The 17,412-nt window shown below is 41.4% G+C and overlaps 1 protein-coding gene across 5 annotated transcripts in view; it reads right to left on the minus strand.

The window, feature by feature from the left end:
* The window catches only part of PCDH15 (protocadherin related 15), a 1,154,330-nt gene that overhangs the window by 555,372 nt on the left and 581,546 nt on the right, over positions 1-17,412 (minus strand). The gene's annotated exons all lie outside the window — the stretch shown is intronic.

Consider the following 17,412-nt stretch of genomic DNA (forward strand, 5'->3'; position numbering starts at 1 on the left):
AGAAAAACACACACACACACACTGATTTTAGAAAATTCCTTATCTGCAATTCCATATTGCAAGAATACAGTGACTAACAGACACACATTCACACACACACACACACACACACACACACTGATTTTAGAAAATTCCTTATCTGCAATTCCATATTGCAAGAATACAGTGACTGACAGACACACATTCACACACACACACACACACACACACACACACACACACACACACAAACACACACACACACACACACACACATAAACACACACACACACACCTGTAATCATGGCAGGTTAAACACTTTCAGTCAGAGGGTTGAAATGGAAAGGGTGTCTGCAGGAAAAGTCTGCACATGGGGGGTTATTCTAGTCCATTCTTTCTGACAAAATCCTTCTTAGATGGACAAAACCATGTGCACTGCGGGTGGGGCAGATGTAACTTGTGCAGAGAGAATTAGATTTGGGTGGGGTTTTTCTTCAAAGTGAGATCTATATTGAAGTGTAAAATCATGCAGTCAGTATTTTCCCTGCACAGAAACAAAATAACTCACCCAAATCTAATTCTCTCTGCACATGTTACATCTGCCCCCCTGCAGTGCACATGGTTTTGTCCATCTAAGAAGGATTTTGTCAGAAAGAATGAACTAGAATAAACCCCATTGAGTTTTGCTTTCTTAATTCCTGAAACGCTAAGAGCTTGCCTACCACCAGGTGGACCACTGTCTACACTGCAGTCTGGTATCTGTGGCTTACTGTGGTAGGTTGCATTTGGCTTTTGGGACATACAGAAGTTTTGACGTCCCTACACTAAATGATGAATATTTTTGAGGCATAGAATGGTAAGATTGAAAGGAATGTCAAGGAAGCTGCATCTAACATCTGGGGCAGCATGTGGACTTGTATTAAATTCCAGAGCTTTATCTGTTTGAGGGAATGATGTTGATAACATATACAATGGAATGTATAATGGTCAGGCTATGGTATCAGGAGAGGCACTGTTTATGTTATTGCCCTTAATGATGGATACTCAATCATATAAAATGCTAGTGTCATGGGTGGAAAGTCTGTGCACTTTTTGTGATTACACTTTTTAATGCAATAAAAATCATGCACTTGGCAATTTTGGGCTGTTTAAAAGGCCAAACAATTCCAAAGCGGACTCTGTGACATCTCACACTTGCATCCATGATGGATCTCCTCAAATGCACAGCTATCAGATTTCATGTACTATTTTACAACCAACTGTGTCTTAGGAAAGAGTATATATCCAAAGCAAGGGGGGTCCATCCATCTCTTTCCTGATTTATACAAGAATGATTATGTTTAAAGGATTTTAAAATGCAGAGGGCACCATGCTCTTTCAGCCCCTCTTGGAATTTCTAGGTAAACGTACAAATCCAGGTATGCATTGACTGGAGTAGTGTACTAACACTTTGTAGTATGCTGCAATAAAGAAAGGAATGGAGTAGACCAGTGATTCCAAAACTGTGTGTCAAGGCTCTTCCAGGGGTTCCTCAGGTTGGTGGTCCAGAACCAATTCAAATTACTTATAGTTAAAGTTTTTGCCAGAATCAAGTTTGCGTGACTGCCAATAATCAAACATGAGGGCAGTCAGAAGCACAAATGTACACCACCAAGTTACTAAACCTAAGGAATACAGTAAAGGCATCATTGAATTAATTTAATATTGTATTCCAATTTTTAACAATAAATTATTTTATCTCAGGGGTGCTGTAAAAAATTCTGATGTCATGATTCAAGAAATTTTGAACTGAAATTGGATTATTTCATTTACATATAATTTAGACCTATGAAAATCCAGCTTTAGCATCATGTATATCACCCCTTTGTGATTAGCTGTTTTTAGTGTCCATGTGAAACCATTTTGGAAGTGCACATGCATCAATGCAGGTAAACAAGTGTGTTTAACACACTTAATGAAACACCAAAACAAGGGCAAATAACAAATAAAATACAAGAACATGTATATTTTTTTCCATAACTTAAATCAATAAAACTTAAAAAAAAAAAAAATAATTAAATTACAAACACAGTGCTAGTTAAACCAATTGAATACCACTAATTGTGAGCTAGTTCTAATACCTGGAAACTTTTAGGAGCATACTGTATTTATGTATAATCCCTTTGCTGTCAGAAGGCTGCACATGTGGGAGCAGTCAGATTTGTTAAATGTAGCCAGTGCTGTCACTTAGAAGGTGCGCTGAGATGCGACAACACAGTGCCAACTCCTCCTCCCTGCTCCTGTCACAGTGTAGGAGCTGGCACTGCATAATGACTGGCCTCCATTGGTAGCCTGCATTAACCAGGACTAGAATAGAGTGCAACACCCCCTACACAAGAGGCCACTCCTCATACTCACAAGACCACACCCCTATTGCAGGCAGTTGTGCTTAGACACCAAACAAACAAGCCTTCCTTCACCATGTGTTGTTCATTCCGAAGCTTGGTAAAGTTTCCATTTTAGCAACCTATGGTGCCTGCTTATGCCACTTAAAATGAAGGGATGGCAGGAGATTTTGCAAATATTTTAGAGGGTGTCAGTACCTGGGAATTCTGTGGACCCGGGAGATGACCAGGAACCGGGGTAGCTTGCAGGATAGCGGGACGGATATAATTCCTTCTCATACGGGACCAGGGAGGAGCCCGGGGCTGGTGGACACGGACATGTAGAAGTTAGCCACGGGGTAGATGATGAAGGACCAGATGATGAACAGGAATCAGAGCCAGTCGTAGCAAGACCAGGATACACAGGTGACTGCAGTGGGTAGCACCCAGGTAGGGGGTGCGCAGGAGACTGTGACAGGCTGCAGCCAGATGGAAGGTACACTGGAGACTGGTGGTGATTTATATCCAAACGGAAGGTGCACAGGAGGTTGTTTGCAGAATGCACCCGGACTGAAGATACACAGGTGATAGCAGAGGTTGTACCCAAACGGAAGGTGCATAGGAGGTTGCTTGCAGATTGCACCCAGACAGGAGGTACACAGGTGATAGCAGGAGTTGTACCTGAACGGAAGGTGCACAGGAGGTTGCTTGCAGATTGCACCCAGGCAGGAGGTACACAGGTGATAGCAGGGGTTGCACCTGAACGGAAGGTGCACAGGAGGTTGCTTGCAGATTGCACCCAGACAGGAGGTACACAGGTGATAGCAGGAGTTGTACCTGAACGGAAGGTGCACAGGAGGTTGCTTGCAGATTGCACCCAGGCAGGAGGTACACAGGTGATAGCAGGGGTTGTACCAAAATGGAAAGTTGCACAGGAGGTAGCTTGCAGATTGCACCCAGGCAGAAGGTACACAGGTAAGCAGGCTTGATTGCACCTTGAAGCAGTATGCTGGAGGTGCACAGATGATCAGAGGCTGATTGCACTTAGAGCCAGACGCTGAAAGAGCACAGGTGATCCGGACTGATTGCACTTGGAGCAAGACGCTGGAAGTGCACAGATGACCCAGACTGATTGCACTTGGAGCAAGACGCTGAAAGTGCACAGGTAGTCAGGAGAGCTCAGGACGCTGGTGTTCCCTAAGGATTGACAAGCGAAGAACTGGCGCCAGCTTGGTTTAAAGATGAGTCTTTTATCCCCCTTGGGATTCACTGATAGGCTGCTGACTTTCAGCCTGGATTGTATTGGCTGGCTTCACCAAGATGGCGCCTGCAGCGCAGACGCTGTGGCAGAGGTAGTATGCCTTGCGTCAGTGAAGTCCCCACAGGCGGCCGGAAGCACTGCAGCTGCTGCTCCGATGGTGACCGCATCCAGAGTGAGGGGACAACGCCGGGAGCTGGGACAGGGCACTCCGCGCCAGCGCAGGTCAACCAGTCCTCCTGGCGTGCTGCTCAGACGCCCGAGACCACGCACCTGGACCAAATCCCGCCGCACCACCCGGACTGGTAAGCGACACACACGGACCGTAACAGAGGGCCTGTACAATCTAAGCCCCATACAGTACATTCCTCTGGGAGAGCCTGAATAAAGTGATTTGCAATAACTTTGGATACTGTACATCTATTTTTGCAGGAAAAAAATAAAACAATTGTACAGTGTACATGTCAAGTATAAAATAAGCAAATAAAGTGACAATTTGAATTATAAATAAAAGAAACCTAAACAATTGTGTGTCTTTTGTCGGACATGCAGCCAATGTGATAGTGTTAAAAATGATTAAAAACGAAGGGTAAAATTTAATATGATGAAAGAATAATAAGGTGAGAGATTTGGTAAGAAATCTCCAGGGTTTTTTTTAAGAAGTAATTTAAGCAACATATGCTCTTGTAGATATATATATATATATATATATATATATATATATATATATATATATATATATATATATATATATACATTGCAGGGGCTCTGCACACACTAAATTAACTGATAATAAATAGTGGAGATTTGGTTCATGAATTGATCAATGCATTTAAGCCTGTAGCCCCCTTCAAGGGGTCCCTTGAAGGGCGCTGCAGGCTTGAATGCATTGATCAATTCATGAACCAAATCTCCACTATTTATTATCAGTTAATTTAGTGTGTGCAGAGCCCCTACAATGTCTGTTTAAACAATGTGGTCACAAGCCATAGGGCACCCCAAAACTAGGAAAGGGGAGTGCCGATGTTAAGTGTATATGTATATATATATATATATATATATATATATATATATATATATATATATATATATATATATACAGAGAGAGAGAGAGAGAGAGAGAAGTGAAGAGAAGAGAAGAGAAGAAAATGTTGAATTTGATGCATTTGAAAGATATTTTCATACCCTCATTGATATCTTAATAAAACTGGCATAGCACCAGAGTCCATATCCATTTGCAACAGATAGACATTGGAGAACAGCAAAATGACTGCTGATTATTTAAATATAATTAGGTGATTATCAGTCATTGCAGACAGAAATAATCCAAATATCCTCATCAGTCTTTAAACAAAAATCCTCACACATCACTGTATTTTAGTGGCTAGATGACATTTAGCTGAAATAGAAAGACCTAGATCACACTGGAATTAAAATAAATACAAATATCAGCTATATGTACATGATTAAATACTTATTGTGCTGAAAGTGTTGTATTGCATGATAAATTATCCAATACAGTTTGAGTATCCCGTATCCGAATATCCTTTATCCGAATTATTTCGAAAACCATACATTCCAGAAAGTGAACACAAAAAATTTTTTTTTTTGCTAAAAACTTACTGGGGACATCTGTAACAGCACTACTGAGGGAATGATACGTAACTGGCACTATACATGTGCAAGACAATGATTGCTTGGCATTTAAATTCAGTGCCTGAGATTGTACACAAACTTTGTTTCATGTTTTGAAACCTTGTTTTATGCACAAATAAAATATATTTGTGTTTATTTCATGTGTTTGATGTATATGTACAACACACATGCAAGATACCTCAAGATACATCATTGAAATATTAAAATATTCCGAAATACGGAATAATCCATAATCCAAAATTTTCCTGGTCCCGAGCATTTTGGATAAGGGATACTCAACCTGTGCTCCTAAAGGTGCGTACACACGGGGGCGATTTTGTCCAAAATCGCGGGAAATATGGTCGCTGAGCGACCATATTGCCCGCAATGGGAGTGTGCACCGGCGATATATATCGCTGGGTGCGCGCTCCCGTTTTTGCCCCTGTGGTGATCGCTGGTCGCAGGAACATGCTCCTGCGACCAGCTGATTACCATTGCTGGGCTCCCCCCGGCAGTTTCTTTTTCATCAGCGACCATCTCTGGTCGCTGATGAACAGGAGAAAATGAGCAATATATTGCTCAGCCATATATTGCTCAGCAATATATGGCTGAGCAATATATCTCCCCCGTGTGTACACAGCATTACTCCTCACTTTTTGAGACCACTATTGCCAGCTATAAACACCCTTCTGGAGTCTCCACTGGTGGTGACCATTGTTGGGGGCAACCTGGCAAACTGTATGACTTAATTCCATGAACAATAGCTTTATGCCATTTGCAGAGAATCATCCAACTCCTCCTGCCCATTTCAGGTTAAATTGAAATGGATGCAGGAGCGTTCCTAACTTTCTGGAAGACTCCCAAAGAATTAATGCATTTACCGTAACCAAAACAGCATAAGTAGAGAATAAATCTTTAATTAATTTAAAAATATATATATAAAAATAATAGGATCAATAGGTGGCCACCTAAAAGGTAAATCACATATAACATAACATATATACACTATTTTTAAATTGTCATCAATAGACTACATGTTCTATTTTATAGCATGAGAACTATAGTCTGTTAACTATATACATAGTATATAGTTAACAGACTAGGAATGTATATTCCTTTGAGAATAAATAAGAACCTTATTTATTATACTAGTTGCCCGCTCAAAGCAAAAGCTTCGAAAGCCAGTCTACTAACTTCTGTGTTTGTGCATGTATGAGAACGAGATGTAGTTTCACTCTCTGCCAGCAGATGGCAGTGTTTTGGAGACTCATGGATACTAGAAATATGTATATAGATGATAAAGTCCTTATTTATTCTCAAAGGAAAATTCATTAATGAATTAATTAATGGACTACTTATATTTCTCTGTAGTCTATTAATGCCAATTTTGATATAGTGTATATATAAATATTTTATTATATGTGATTTACCTTGTAGGTGGCCACATATTGATCACTAAGGGTCGACAGTGACTAAGTGGACACCTTGGAATGGTGGACATACCCAATGTCAACACTGACAAAATGTTGATGCATGCTTATGGTCGACATAGACATGGTCAACCTGAATAAGGTCGACATGACTTTTTTATTCTTTTGGTCTCTATGTCAACATGAACACCGTATAAGTGTACCGTGCTTTGGGCACAGTGCCTTGCTAAAGTCAGCACACTATTGTATTCCCACTCTATATGCACTTGGATAGTAAAATATGAAAAACCACCTTTTTTTGTACAAAAAACCCCTGTGTGTTGACTTTTTGTCAATGTCGATCTTGTGTACAGATGGAGCAGATCCTGTCGGAGCTGCTCCTGGCGATAGAATCGTCAATCAATGGAAGGGGGCGCGCACGCATGAGAAGCTTGCATGCCCCGTTCCGTCAGAGCCCTCCGCACCTGCCGCCGGTCTCCTGCACCTCCTAGCAGCCCTCCTGAAGCAGAGACAGGCAGGAAAACTGCTCCCCGCTACTGTACTGCACCATGCTGATGGAGATGCGCGTACGTGTGAGACGCTCGCGTGTCCCCATCAGGTGGAGCACCTCTCCGCCAGCCTGTGTCAGCTCAGGGAATCTGTCAATTCCATGACCTGGCTGAGAGGCACTCCATCTGTATGTCGACCATTTCAAGCTGTCGACCTAGTCACTGTCGACCATTAGTGGTTGACCTAGTGACTGTCACCCTAGACATTGTATTCCCAATGACCTTATACCTGCTATGTGGATTAAATTCAGTCCTTGTGCACTTCCAGTAATATACTAGCACAGTGTCAATAAAAGTTGTTTGTTTTATTTCTATAAACCCTTAGATTAACATTTTTGTTATAACCAAATAATATCTGCATCATGTTTTGGCTTCCCCAGCTGCTAGTTCTTATCAGTAGATGGGGAACCACACATAGCATGGAGGAGGTGTTAGTAAAAACATATACCGTAAACATACCTTTAATGTTACGTGTAATATGTGTGAGGGCTGCCTCCCGTAGACCAATTAGATAGTTGCACAAATTGGTGGCAGGCTTATACAGGAAGGAAAAGCAAAGTGCTTCTGTTATTCAATTGTATACCCCTTTTCATTCTGCGTTGCACCCACGACTAACACACATTAACCATAGGTGTGCGCACATTGAGTGTTAAGGGTGCACAGGCACCCCTTAATGCTGTGCCCACCCCTATGAACACCTTCCTGCTGCTAGCAATACCAGCCATACCTTTAGCCAAAGACTTTTGCTTTTTAGAACTGTATTCCATTTAAAGAAGCGCCCATCAATTAATAATGTATGTTTGCATTGGTAATTGTACTAGACCACTGTCATATTATTACATACCTGCGTCATCCATATATGTGTATGACATTATCTGCATGTGCTGTTAGTGTTACAAAGAGTAATTAGAAGATGAAAACTGAAATAGGCAGGAGATTATGGTGTGGATGAGAGACATTTATATTGTAGCAAGTGCCAATAGATGACGGAAGACACACCTGATTGGCGGTGTTAGACACGCCAAATAGGTGGAGCTACTCACACCCCTTTGACGGTGCACACCCTAATAAAATGAGCTGCGCACGCCTATGACATTAACCCATAGGTTTTGGGATAACTGAACACAGCTATGGTCAATGCAATCATGGAGGCTGTGTAAAGGGCACTTACTGCAGATGTCTGTAGAAACCGTACAAGGGTTTGAGCAGTGACTCACGGTAAGTGCAACTGAATAGCTACTGGCACTGCAGCTAATTGAATATACCCCCTTATAATGTGTAAATAAAATAAACAAGAGTGTCAACAACACTGGCTATAGTTGTTACCAATCTAAAAATAATAAAAAAGAGGATATGGTAAAAACTATGATATACTCTTCTTACATGTTCTCCTCATATGCTATTTCAATTAATGGGAAAGGACCCTTCCAATAAATTTTAACCTTAACCTATTAGAAGAATTGAATGTGTGTTTTTAGTCCTTATAGCCATTTTCCACTGCCAGCAAAAATATGGATTATTGTCATATGCACCATGATAATTGGATAACCAGTGACCAGTGATCCGGCTAGCTTGCAAGGTTGGTCCCTGTGCAGTGTAAATGATTAAGCTGCATTAACATTACCTGGAATTAATGTAAAGAATATGGATCTAATCTCCAAGTGCCGGCACTGGTCACATGTCCAGTGTCATCGCTGCACTGCCAATAAGCCACATCTAGCCGCCACTCTAAGGGGTAGATTTATGAAGCAGTGATAAGGGAGGAGAAGTGATAAAGTGCCTGGTACTTTATCACTGGCCAATCAGCACCTGACTGTTAAGTTACAGGCTGGGTTTAAATAGGAGATGATTGGCCGGTGATAAATTACCAGGCACTGTATCACTTCTCCACCCTTATCACTGCTTCATAAATCTACCCCTAAGAGAGGGCTAGGTCGCACCCAGGCCTAGTCTAGTGTAAAAGGGATAATAGTAACCATGCCAGCTTCCGATTACCACTAGTAACATTTATTTACAAGCCATTGCGTTTACATTTGAATTGCTGTTTTGTATATTTCAGTAGAGCAGTGTCTCAATAATTGGCATCAATGCAACACCCTTGTATAATGTTACATTTAATTAATACAGTGATCTGTAATTGCAGTCATTTGATGACTTTTTATTTAGTATTTAACTTTGTAGTTCATGTGTTACAATTCTCATTCAGCTCACCAGACACTTTTTGGGGTCACATTTGCGGGCTCAATTTGGGTTTTTACGTCATTATATCATAGTACTATATTATTAAAAAGTCTTCATTTTAATTTAGCTTACCTAATTACATCAAATTATGTTGAATTGTATGGCATCAGTGTAATCGTTTTGTCATTTTATATGTTTTATAACTCTACTTAGAACGCCAAACACATTCGTCATTATTAACCTTTCCTTATTTGTTTTACCTTGTAAAATTATTGGCAGGTTTGAGAGATGAGTTTGTTTGTCAGGTTAGACTATTATGCGGTGTGATAAGAGGAACGGCAGGGTAATGAAGCATTTGTAAATCACTCCTAAATGAAAAAACATGATCAAGTGCTAGGTACTTCAGGACTCTTATCTGTCAGTTATATAATGAAGAAAATCTTATGGGAACACAGGATCATGACTTTGCATTAATGTGATAAGGTCTTAAGAATAAACATATAATTATTCAGAAGTATAAAGAAACGGTAACACTTTTGTGTTTGAATTTTGTTATTAAATTAAATTGTTTTGATGATATAAATTCACCTTGGAGGTAAACAAGAATGATAATATTGATTACTGTGACCTCCTTAATACCTGGGAATATCAAATTACGTTGTAAAGAAAAACATCCCATAAATGTGCCCCTTCAATTAAGTAAAATAATTCCTGCAATTGAACATGTAACTAGGTGCATCCACGCTAATAAAGCAAACACTTCGAGGAACTCCCTGATCCACCCACTAGAACAGTGATGGCTAACCTTGACACTCCAGCTGTAGCTGAACTACACATCCCAGCATGCCCTGTTACAGTTTTACTATTTGGCCTTCCTAAAACTGATTCAGGGGATGCTGGGATGTGTAGTACAACAACAGCTGGAGTGTCAAGGTTCACTGCACTAGAAGATGGTTGACAGTCCATGTGTGTCATTGAAAATGAGTATGGGTCATTACGTCGACCAATATTAGGTTGACATGCATAAGGTGGACCATTAAAGGTCAACATGGCTTAGTTCAACAAATTAAAAGGTCAACATGTTTAAGGTGGACATGGTTGGAAGGTCGACAGAAGCATGATGTGGGCAATGGCAAGGTTAATAGTCAAAAGGTCGACATGAGTTTTTCATTTTTTGTCTCCCCAACGGTCGACATATTCAACATGGTCCTTGCCATTGTCGACCTTCCAACCATGTCGACCTATTTCCATGTCAACCTTTAGTGGTCGACCTAATGTATGTTAACATAATAGGTGTTGATCTAATGACCGTATCCCTTGTAAATATGGATGAACATAATGCAATATTCGCAATGTGGTATCACAGAGAACATTTGCACTGCCTTTCCAGAGTAAGATTATGAAAGGAGCAGGACAGATCAACATAGAATAATGAAAGCAAAGATCCTGCTCTATATATCCATGAAGATATATGAGCACGAAACCCCAGCAACAAGCATGAAATCCCTGGCAATGAGCATGAAACCACTGGCAATGAGCAAGAAATCCCTGGCAATGAGCAAGAAGCCCCTATCAAGGAGCATATCATATATATCCAGAGATCCACAACTTTAATAGTAAGAACAACGGTCACTGGTTCTTGCACCGTATATATTCGTTCAGTGCTGCACATGAATTTGTTCATAAAAATGCATTTCTCATTTAAGAAAATATGCATATTAGATCCTATAATTACTTTAATACTAAGTTTTCTACTATCAAATTACTGTAAACATATTTTAAAACTAATTATAAGAAAAAAAGTTATTCCACTTCAATGTGAGCATAACTTCTGAAGATTGTTTCAAGAAATTGCAATGTTTTCTCAAGATTCTATACAGTAGTACATCATTTTTTCCCAGCAAGAATGTATTGTCTTCTATTCAATCCTAAACATTTCAGTTCACACTGTTGCAGAGTTTCCCGATAAAGAGAATAAATGACAACTATTGATTGGTTTATATCTGTCTCAGTCATCCCAAAGACACAATTAAGTCAAATTTGACCAACATTGAAATCCATAACTATTCTCCAAGTGTTACATAACTATTCTTCAAGTGTTACATAACTATTCTGTAAGTGTTAAAGAACTATTCTATGAGTAATTTTACCAATACAAAGAATTCCAGCTAAATTGTGCTCCTATATTATAACAATTCTGCAGTAGTTATTCAAGCAGATGGTGGTACAATAGCTTCATTTATCTAGGTCAGTGGTTCCCAACCTGGGGTACATGTACCCCTGGGGGTACACTGCAGACCGGTTGGGGGGTAACTTGAAAATAATATTAGTAATGGCGAAAGAAAAAAACCAAGTCTCCTGTTGGTGGATGAAATCTCCCTTTGCTGTGGAGATGAACCATCTTGAGTCACTTTCGAATCTATTTGCAGCATCATCAGTATCTTCTTGTGCTTTTGCCCAACCATCAATCCACTGGGAGCTACCCGCTCTGCCCTCAGACAGTAGAGTTGATCTGCCCCACACTGAAATGGGAGGAGGAAGCAGCGGTATTCTACAGGTGTTAGCAGGAACACCGAAGTCAGTACACAGTGAGCGGCCAGACACAGAGGGACCTGATTTGTGACCGCACACTACTCTACCGCTACCCCTTAATATAAGGACATGAAAACAAAAACCGTTCACTTCCACTCCACTCATAAGTACTGTAGAAATATTAAATTGAGAGGAGGGGGTACTCATAAATGAAAAGCCTAATTAAGGGTAAGGAAGAGAAAAAAGGTTGGTAACCGTGATTTAGGTTCATACCTTAGCTTATAATACTATTGACTGGACAGGAAAACACAGACACTTTAATCATATAAACCACAATATTATTAAATCTGATTTTTTTGAGCATGTGTAATTGATTTGACTGAATTCACACTACATCTTTATGTCATTTATCCAGATTACATAAGATGCATTTTCATTAAAGACTGGTATTACATTCAGAAATCATAGAATTACTGCACTGCACTTTCTACGTACATCAATCATGTGAGTCAATAGTGTAGCAGACCAACAGCAATGTAAAACATTCAGGATTGGTAAGCACCCCTGGCATAATAATGATCTTAAGCAATGATTTATGACTGTACAGTATTTAGCCATCATGGAACATCATAAGCCATAAAAGAGGCGACTCTGTTAGAATTGTTAAAAATGAAACATTCAAGGGAAGTATTACTCTAAATATAAACACTAAATAGTAACAAACATCCTGCGGTATTCAGGTGACTGATCTACAGTATCTAAATTGGATGTCTACATATGTTCAACATGCATTAAGTTGACTATTACAAAAGGCCGACAGATGAAAGATCAGTGCTTAAAGTTGACAGGTTCAAAGCGTCGACATGACAATGGTTCACACAAAAAATGTCCACACATTAGTTTTTCTTCTTTTTTCCAACATTTTCTTGATTTACTATCCATGTGGATTATGATCGTGAACAGTAATCTGTCCATAGTGTGGCGAATATACAAAAAATGTAAACAAATTGTGTTGACCATTATCATTTTAATGGAAAGAAGAAGAAGGAACGACTCTCTTTTGTGTTGGGGCACTCTTTAGTTTAATGATTGTATCTAGTAATCTATACAGTTATGACTACTAGATTATCTGGAATGAAATATCGGTGGGATTGAGGGTACTAGCTCAAAGAAGGGGAGTGAAGTGGGAGAATGCTAGTTACACATTGTGAAAGAGGGTGGAATGTTCCACCTAAAGGTGAGTTATTAGCGTTTAAAAATTAACTTTTATTAGGTATAGGGTAAAATAATTTCTAGACAGACATTTACAGACATATAACACAAAACATTTAGACATGTAGACAAATTAGGGTAACACTTAAATATCTGTGCCCATGGGGCACTGTGTCCTCCTGTAATGCCTCCACTGAGGTCGGTTATGTACGAAATCCCAGGTGGGATTAGTGCCTCCTCTGAGGTAGGTTGAGTATTAGAGTCCCTGCTGGGATAGTTGAGCCCTATCACTTGCCAGAGGTGGCTCAATCTCTGTTTGAAAGGTCCCTCGTTTCAGGAGGGGATTTAATAATTGCGGGGTCAGGGGTTCCACTGATGGAGCTTAGACGTTCCTGCACCGGGCGAGCCGGATCCCTGGGGTAACGATTGTGCAAAGAAAAAGCCTTTGCTTTGGGGGGCTGGACGGAAATCTTAGTGTCCAATCGGGTCCTTTATTTCTCAATGAGTGTACTGTGTCCACCGTTTAGGGGATTAATTTTAGACACTGGGGTTCTTGTTCCCCATAAATGCGTCCACGCTAAGATCAGGTAATTCGTCTGACTCTGGCCAGGGATATACCTTCTAGTACATATCGGGTCAGGTTTACTCGGTACATACAAAGGAAATCACATGGCATGCTACATATCTCACGAATAGGATCAACAATTACCAGCATGAACTTTAAACCCGTGTAACACAATTTTCCTCTTTTTGGCGAGGAGATTATCAAAAACGTTTAGCCCAAGAGAACCCCTTTGGATCCTTCTCACTTCCCTGAGAGGAATCACAGTGCAGACATCAATTTCTATCTTTGGTCACAATGTTACATTTCCTGAGCAATAATATTCCCAGCAGTATTGACCTTTGTACAGAGATTGACTACAGTGTATGCAGTTTAAGGCTATGTGCTCATTGCACCAGTACACCATTCTAAAGCATCCAAAAAATGTCATTGAATCTATGCACAATTCTTAAATACTTAGAGAAGGGGATATTTCGATAGATCATGGGTCTCGTTACTCATACATGAGGACACAATATACCGGCCCGTAGTGGCCCAGTTACCAATAATCCCTTGGAAGGGTGAATATTTAATTATTCTGCCTCCCAAACAAATACAGAGTCTGTCTCACAAAGTCACGTGAGAACCGCACAGTAGATAGGCTGGTTTAGGTGAAGCTTCACTGAGTTTACATATTACATTCGTGAAATTATTTCAAATAGACACATCTTAATCACGGGAAAGAGGTAGCAGTATAGACTGACTACTTCTCCCGCAAGGAGACAGGGATAGGGCTGACAGCAGTTTCCCCACTTGACTGCTCTTGTGACATATCCCTCTTTTTGCGCCAACACAAGCCCGCTCACCCGCCATACCTCTGAGGTCCGTCGACAAACTGACGGTAACCGGCCCAGGGCGTCTGAAGGTACTGTGGGAGAAGGGTGACCTCTCCCATAGAACAGTATTCCACCCTGAGCCCACAGGTATATAAAGCTGGGCAGCAGCCGCTTACTATAGAGGATCACACTGAGCATTCTTTCACTGTTCACCCCTGACCGGATACCCCACAAGGTTGGGAACATCCCCCACAATACCCTCAAAAGCCCACTCTCACCAAGTGGCAGCTGACAGTTGGAGTAGATAACCTGCCAGAGGGGAAAGGAGACTTTCCTGCCTTGAACCAGACTCTCCCTTCTGTTACGGGTATATAAAGTCGGTGGGACCACCCATACCCACTGGGCAGACCGGGACCCTAACCCCCTACTTCTACCCTATTCTCACCCGTACTCGCCTCTTCTCCCCACCCACCCTCCCTTACTCCCCCTCCTTTCAGCCCTATCCCTGTCTCCTTGCGGGAGAAGTAGTCAGTCTATACTGCTACCTCTTTCCCGTGATTAAGATGTGTCTATTTGAAATAATTTCACGAATGTAATATGTAAACTCAGTGAAGCTTCACCTAAACCAGCCTATCTACTGTGCGGTTCTCACGTGACTTTGTGAGACAGACTCTGTATTTGTTTGGGAGGCAGAATAATTAAATATTCACCCTTCCAAGGGATTATTGGTAACTGGGCCACTACGGGCCGGTATATTGTGTCCTCATGTATGAGTAACGAGACCCATGATCTATCGAAATATCCCCTTCTCTAAGTATTTAATAATTGTGCATAGATTCAATGACATTTTTTGGATGCTTTAGAATGGTGTAATGGTGCAATGAGCACATAGCCTTAAACTGCATACACTGTAGTCAATCTCTGTACAAAGGTCAATACTGCTGGGAATATTATTGCTCAGGAAATGTAACATTGTGACCAAAGATAGAAATTGATGTCTGCACTGTGATTCCTCTCAGGGAAGTGAGAAGGATCCAAAGGGGTTCTCTTGGGCTAAACGTTTTTGATAATCTCCTCGCCAAAAAGAGGAAAATTGTGTTACACGGGTTTAAAGTTCATGCTGGTAATTGTTGATCCTATTCGTGAGATATGTAGCATGCCATGTGATTTCCTTTGTATGTACCGAGTAAACCTGACCCGAGATGTACTAGAAGGTATATCCCTGGCCAGAGTCAGACGAATTACCTGATCTTAGCGTGGACGCATTTATGGGGAACAAGAACCCCAGTGTCTAAAATTAATCCCCTAAACGGTGGACACAGTACACTCATTGAGAAATAAAGGACCCGATTGGACACTAAGATTTCCGTCCAGCCCCCCAAAGCAAAGGCTTTTTCTTTGCACAATCGTTACCCCAGGGATCCGGCTCGCCCGGTGCAGGAACGTCTAAGCTCCATCAGTGGAACCCCTGACCCCGCAATTATTAAATCCCCTCCTGAAACGAGGGACCTTTCAAACAGAGATTGAGCCACCTCTGGCAAGTGATAGGGCTCAACTATCCCAGCAGGGACTCTAATACTCAACCTACCTCAGAGGAGGCACTAATCCCACCTGGGATTTCGTACATAACCGACCTCAGTGGAGGCATTACAGGAGGACACAGTGCCCCATGGGCACAGATATTTAAGTGTTACCCTAATTTGTCTACATGTCTAAATGTTTTGTGTTATATGTCTGTAAATGTCTGTCTAGAAATTATTTTACCCTATACCTAATAAAAGTTAATTTTTAAACGCTAATAACTCACCTTTAGGTGGAACATTCCACCCTCTTTCACAATGTGTAACTAGCATTCTCCCACTTCACTCCCCTTCTTTGAGCTAGTACCCTCAATCCCACCGATATTTCATTCCAGATAATCTAGTAGTCATAACTGTATAGATTACTAGATACAATCATTAAACTAAAGAGTGCCCCAACACAAAAGAGAGTCGTTCCTTCTTCTTCTTTCCATTAATCCTTACTCTCTAGGGTGATTCGTGATTCTTTGGGGAACCTCCTGTTCTCATAATTAAATTCTATTGTGGATAGCTATAATTATTCTCCTACATTCATACATTACGACACCAACCTGTGCACTGGTCCATCTTCCTCTCCCCCTTTCCCTTAAACGTCACATTATCATTTTAACCTTTTGACCCTTATGGCGTCAACCTATACACAGATGGATCCTGCTATATATCCCAAGATTTCCTCTTGCAGCCATATCTCACAGGGGCCCTTATTCTGGTTGGTGCGGTAATATCCGCGTGCGTTCGTGCCGCCGATGTTTTGTGTCTGCGCATGTGCAGAGGCGTCTCTGCGCATGTGTGAGTGGGGCGTACGGCAAAATCCCGCATGAAATGTGAACACTCCGAACAGGGGGTGGAGAGGGGCGTGAAGGGCTATTTGGGCTCATTACCATATGCATACGCCCCGCGTTTCATGGGCGTTCCCATGCAAACGCTGGGCGTACGTATGGTAATGCGGCCGTGACGCACGTGTAGGGGGCGGACATATGACATCGCCGGATGTCAGCTGCCCGCCCAGATCCCTGCTTTTGCACGAAAAAATGTCCGTGTGGTCTGAGGTTGCGGGAGCTGGTGGACCACTCGGTCCTGCATTCGAAGGTCTGCGACCATCGAATGATGGGGGAGGTTCCCTGAGATGGAGGAGGCGTATTCCATGAAAAATACACGTGCGGTCCGTTCGGACAGCTTATTACCGCGTACGGACGGAGTTGGCGATCCGTATGGAAGGCGGGGTTTCGCACGCATGGTCCTGGCCGCATATTCGGATCCGGCCGCACCGATCAGAATAAGGCCCCGTGTTCTCAGTTAATTAGCTGAGAGTCATGT

Source organism: Crinia signifera, chromosome 6 (assembly GCF_055691185.1).
Source record: "Crinia signifera chromosome 6, ASM5569118v1, whole genome shotgun sequence".
In the NCBI taxonomy this organism is placed as follows: Eukaryota; Metazoa; Chordata; class Amphibia; order Anura; family Myobatrachidae; genus Crinia; species Crinia signifera.